At 38.5% G+C, this 6,457-nt stretch overlaps 1 long non-coding RNA gene across 1 annotated transcript in view; it reads right to left on the reverse strand.

The window, feature by feature from the left end:
- Positions 1–1,048: 1,048 nt before the first annotated feature.
- The window catches only part of LOC112904221, a 57,988-nt gene continuing 52,579 nt past the window's right edge, over positions 1,049–6,457 (reverse strand). Inside the window, exon 3 of the long non-coding RNA XR_003230961.1 lies at positions 1,049–1,095. This is a non-coding gene — a long non-coding RNA (uncharacterized LOC112904221). The remainder of the gene's footprint in view (positions 1,096–6,457) is intronic.

A 6,457-nucleotide genomic window follows, 5' to 3' on the forward strand; every position in this document is an offset into this window, starting at 1 on the left:
CTTCTAACCTTTCTTTTTCCGTCGCGCCCACTGTCCATGTTTCGACCCTGCACTATCCTCTGCTGTATATCCCTACTACTCCTTCCGTCCTGACTTATCTGACTTCCTAGATATCTAAAATCAGTCGCTTTTTCTAATTTTTCGTCTCCTATCTTTATATTCGCTCTTTCCTTACTTTTTCTTCCCTTGCATACCAGTATTTTAGTTTTACTTTTATTTATTTTCATACAGTACTGATCTAAATCTCCCTTGCTAGATGCTAATACTGCTATATCGCTTTAATATTTAAGTAAATTTTTCTTTTTCATTTTCTCTGTGTACCCATCCCTAATGATCGGCGCACTCGCCATTCTTGTATCATTATTAATCAAATATGAACTCGAATAAGAAAACAACTGACGTTTTTTATTAGCTACAAACTACTCTGCCAAACATTCAGGTAATTCCATTCATTTAATAAATATTTGCGATTCCGATTGCTCTCAAGACGCTCTCGAGCTTGACGCTGTTGGTTGCCATGTCAGCAAACAGCGAAACACTAATTGCGCTTTGTTTGTCCCGTTTGTAATTATTGTTAAAAGGGGGAGCTGCGTACTAATTAATTCACGCGAATAATTAAGAACAAAGGCGCGAAACATCGTTTACATTATATTGTATACGTATTAAACAAGCGAACACTTCCAAATTCTATTCCATTATTTAGGTAGTCACAATTGTCTGATTCGGAGATTTTCCCTTATCACAATGGTTGAAGCTTATGAAAAATTAGCGGGCTTTTCAATTCAAATTATACTAACTTATTTGTTTCTCTATTTAAATTTAGATATTATATCATACGGTCATTTGTAAGGGTAGAATTACATTACCTATGTATATACGACTATTACACTGTTTACTACATTGATACTCCATGATATCAATCGTAGTAGCGTGATATTATCCCACATGTCTAGACTGTTGTAATTGCATACTTATAGACTTACCCAGAAAGAAGTATATCGAACAGCTATTTTAAAACATTCAAATACTACAAACATTAGAAAAAATCTAGACTCACCCCCACACAGAAGAAACAAACTCCTGGACACTGGAAATCTAAAAAAAATGTTACTATTATTACTGTATTCAATATCTTATATAACGTATAGGAAAACATAAATATTAAATTTTTATCATTTTCAACAAAACCCAAAAGTCTCATTCAATAAGTAAGCTATATACCTTGAGTTTTACTTGTCCTATATTGTCAGAGATATTTTTATTTTTACGAATAAATTAACTCAAATCCGCATCAAACTTTTCCAGTTTCCTATTATTACTGAAATAAGTAATTGGAGAATGACGGTCAAATTCTTTATTCGATGTTTTGTTAGATTCAATTGTCTACAGTTACATCTGCAGAGTAATTACTTTTAAATTACATACTAATTGTTTCATTTTTTTCTAATTTCAACTAAACTATTGGGTCTAACGGAGGACTACATGGTAGTCAATAAGAAATAAGCAAGATAGGTTGGTTGGACACTTTCTCAGGCATGAAGGTCTAGTCAAAGACATATTCGAAGCAGAAACAGGAGTTAAGAGGCGTAGAGGTAGGCCTAGATTAGATTACTGTTCACAAATAGTTAAGGATGTTGGATGTTTTGGTTTTAGGGAAGAAAAGATTATCTTAGGATACGAAAGAGTCGAGGTGCGGGTCTTACGACTGACTTCCTTATGAAAACACCACAAATGTCGCGGTAAACGCCACCTGTAGTACGATGCTACATTTTAGGATTACATATGCTCCAACAAGGTCCATTTAAATATATGGCTATCTACTTGCTGAAACGAATCCCGGCGTAGCTAACCTCAACGTGATATGCATGTTACCATAATCGAATAAAATAATTCGAAGTGGTCTGTATTCTGTCGAAACCGCCAGACGCGGATTTGTTCTTTTTATCGATCGAATTATTTATTTTATTTGATTATGGTAACGTGCCTAACACGTTGAGGTTAGCTACGCCGGGATTCGTTTCAGCAAGTAGATATCCATATATTTAAATGGACCTTGTTGGAGCATACGTAATCCTAAAATGTAGCATCGTACTACAGGTGGCGTTTACCGCGCCATTTGTGGTATTTTCTAAAACGCGCTGTTAAGACAGCAGGTAAAAGTTGGTCTGTGTTCTGTCGGAGCTGTCTGCGACGCGCTGATGAGATCCAAAAAGATCGAAATCGCGATCCGCGTCTGGCAGTTTCGACAGAATACAGACCACTTCGAATTATTTTATTCGATTATGGTAACGTGCCTATCACGTTGAGGTTAGCTACGCCGGGATTCGTTTCAGCAAGTAGATATCCATATATTTAAATGGACCTTGTTGGAGCATACGTAATCCTAAAATGTAGCATCGTACTACAGGTGGCGTTTACCGCGCCATTTGTGGTGTTTTCTAAAACGCGCTGTTAAGGCAGCAGGTAAAATTTGGTCTGTGTTCTGTCGGAGCTGTCTGCGACGCGTTGATAAGATCCAAGAAGATCGAAATCGCGATCCGCGTCTGGCAGTTTCGACAGAATACAGACCACTTCGAATTATTTTATTTGACTTCCTTATGATGATGATTAGGTCTAGGACTAGACTAAGTATTGCTCATATGAAAACTAATTCCACCACCAATTCCTACCCTTGTGTCCCTTGAATTTGCTTTTCATGTTCCACAACAAAGGAAAATGAAAGAAGTGAACAAAAAAGCGGACTTCATAAACGAATAAGCCAGGTCGACGATGATACCGTTTGAACTGCTAATTAAAGGCGATGTCGAACAGGGCGGCGAATCTTTTAGGGGGAGAAAGTGAGATTAGGGAATGAGAAATGACGCTCGCGTTCGTTAGGGGTTGCAGTTAGTTAGTTAGACGTTGCCAAAGGATCTACTACACACGCAGGGGTTTCATCCAAGAAAAGGCCCATCGTCGCCGAGACGGTGGTGGAAAGACGTCGTCGTAGAAGATTATATTCCTGTTTGCGTAGCTCGAAACAGAAACGGTTTCATTACGAAATCGTAGACAACCAAATTAGACATCACAGTTCCAGTGATTAAAGGAAAGTAAGGACTACAGTAAACATGAAATGTACAGTCAGAGCGTACAAAATAGTTGTCAATTTCTTTTTAAAACATAATAAAAATTTTAGAAAACGCACGTTCCTTTATATATTTGAACTAACAAGCTATAACTAACTAAGAATACGCAAACTGGACCTCTAGAGGTTAACCCACTTATTAACTGACTGCGTGGCCGTTATTGGAAAGCATCAACATCCAATTTTTGGTAAAAACTCTTATGAAATGGATTAATGTCCAGTAAAAGCGCAACAACCACTACAATAATGATACAAATCCAGGACGACCCTTGACATTTGTCTAGTTAATTTTTTGCCTAAGCGAGATGACCATTGCGGACTTCTTCCCAAAGGTCAAGCAATAAATCTTTTTTTTTAAGTAGAACGATCGCGTACGTCTGGTAAGACAAAATCTGTATGATGACAGGTACATTCATGTACATTCAACAGTAATTGTCCCCAAGTTTCTGGCCTGTAATTCATTCACCACGCTTGATCACCCTCCCTGCTCATCATCAGCCCAAATCCCCTGCGATTTTCCTTTGTTCCCTAAATTCACGTGAGGGAGGTGCTGGGGGCATTTTAGAGACAACAAAAAATGGAACAAAAGGCCAGTTGAAGAATCTGACTTCTGACGACTTTCAGGTTACAGGGATGCTTTAAATAATGTGCACATAGATCTGATAAGTGCATTATAGCAAACGGGTAACCTTCGGATGGAGATTAAGATTAGAATACTGTAAATTTTATTAACCGTAGTTCTCGTTTTTATTGAACAAACTTCGTAAGCAACATAAATGAAAACATTTTCTTTTCGTAAAAATTGTGATGATATCCTAAATTACAAAAACGAGAACTAAAACTTTCATTGAACGGCTATTATGTCCGTTTTTTTAAGCTCTCTTGGGCATTGGGATAATTTAAAATTCAGCCACGACGTAAGCCACACGTCATCCCGCTCTATTGAATTCCCATGAGGTCCTCACAATCGTTCGGAAAGAATACAAAATACCATCCACTTCCGAACCATTTCCGTCCGCCAGGCTCACGCCGACGAACGTTTGTGATGTATTCAAGTCGATAATAATGCAATGCAAGATGACGTACAATACGAGGGTGGATTGATAAGTTTCCGGCCTGACCAAGAAAAACAAGGTTTTTAAAAATTTTTTTTTTTTATTTCTCAACATAATCTCCTCCAAGGCTGATACATTTCTCATAGCGGTGTTCCAGTCTATTAATGCCATCTCTATAGACTGATTCGTCAAGCTCCTCAAAATAACCATTTACAGCTTCGATTACTTCTTCATTGTCCGCAAATCTCTTACCGCCAAGCCATTTTTTGAGATTAGGGAACAGAAAATAGTCACTCGGGGCTAGGTCTGGAGAGTAAGGAGGGTGCGGCATCAATTCAAACTTTAGATCGTTGATTTTAGCCGTCGCAACGATTGACGTGTGCGCTGGTGCGTTATCGTGATGAAACAAGATTTTTTTCTTCGCCAGATGAGGTCGTTTAATTTTCACCTCGTGGCTCAAACGTTGCAATAAGTCTGCGTAGTATTGACCAGTGATAGTATTACCCTTTGCAAGGTAATCAATGTATATAATACCTCTTGCATCCCAAAAAACAGTAGCCATAACCTTGTTCGCCGAAAAAATTGTTTTTGCCTTCTTTGGAGTTGGTTCCCCTGGTCCAATCCACTGTTTAGACTGTTCTTTGGTTTCAGGAGTGTAGTGGTGGACCCACGTTTCGTCAACGGTTACGAATCGACGCAAAAATTCGCTTGGATTACGCTTATACAATGACAAATTTGCGGTAGAAATGTTTTTTCGAATCAATTTTTGGTCGACTGTTAGCAAACGCGGCACCCATCTTGCACAGAGCTTTTCCATATGCAAATGTTGGTGCAAAATATGTTGCACACGTTCATATGACATCTTACAGGTCTCAGCTATCTCACGCACTTTCAATCTGCGGTCTCCCAGCACTATTTGATGAATTTTTTCGATCATATCTGGAGTTGTGACCTCAACGGGGCGTCCTGAGCGAGGCCCATCAGAGGTGCTCACACGACCCTTTTTAAACTCGGAAACCCACTGCTTAACGGTTGAATATGACGGGGAGGATGTCCCCAGTGTTGAGTCCATCTCTTTTTTAATTTCCTTCGGCGTTAACCCCTTCAAATAAAAGTATTTGATGACAGCACGATTTTCCTGCTTTTCCATTTTTACGAAAACCACAGAGGCGTCTTGTTCAGCGTGCTGTCAAACCTACACTAGCAAGGAGATCGGGCTGAAACTATAGCTACAAGCTATCCAAGGATGGTACTATAGAATGTCACCTCAAGGTAGGCCTAGTGGCGTCATCTCTTGGTTAGGCCGGAAACTTATCAATCCACCCTCGTACTATCAGACCCGGCATTATTTTTCCGCACCACAGAAAGAATATGAAACGGACGAAACAACTGCCTTATACTTTGAGGTAAGTAAACGTTTGAATGACAACAAATGGTCTGGGAAGCCGATAAAGAAAGATATACGTGTGTAATTCAAAAGCCAAGTAAAAATAAATTCACTGATTTTAAATCGGAATATCAACAAAATTGATTTCAATTCATGAGGCCTTGAAGAAAGAAACACTGATGTTAAAAAAAAACACAAGTTAAATGCTGGTCCCTCATCAGTCTTCTTTTGGAATCGTGGGACTGGGTAGACAACGGTGATTTTTTACAAAAATTGACGTGCCTGAACGATGTTTCTAAGCATTCTATGTTTAAAAGTTTATTCCCAAACTGCGCCAGGAGATGTATCTCATCAGAAATCTTTAAATTTTACTGTATTTCATTCCCATTAGCTAATACTGGGAAGCTAACTGTCCCACCGACCTATACTCCTCAATTATTTTACAATGAAACCTCTTTTGAGGTAGATATTAAAACCCAGTCCTAAAATTAGTAGCTTCATATATAGATTTACGTCGTCAAAAACTGTCTTCATCATCATAAGGTCGTCAGTCCTAAGACTGGTTGGACACATACATCCACTCCCCCCTATCCTGAGCCAAACTTCTCATTTCCCTAAAACTAGAACACCACATATCCTAACTATCTGCGAACAGTAATCGGTGGTGGAAAGACGTCGTCGTAGAAGATTATATTCCTGTTTGCGTAGCTCGAAACAGAAACGGTTTCATTACGAAATCGTAGACAACCAAATTAGACATCACAGTTCCAGTGATTAAAGGAAAGTAAGGACTACAGTAAACATGAAATGTACAGTCAGAGCGTACAAAATAGTTGTCAATTTCTTTTTAAAACATAATAAAAATTTTAGAAAACGCACGTTCCTTTAATC

Source organism: Agrilus planipennis, unplaced genomic scaffold, assembly GCF_000699045.2.
Source record: "Agrilus planipennis isolate EAB-ADULT unplaced genomic scaffold, Apla_2.0 scaffold55, whole genome shotgun sequence".
Taxonomy (NCBI): domain Eukaryota; kingdom Metazoa; phylum Arthropoda; class Insecta; order Coleoptera; family Buprestidae; genus Agrilus; species Agrilus planipennis.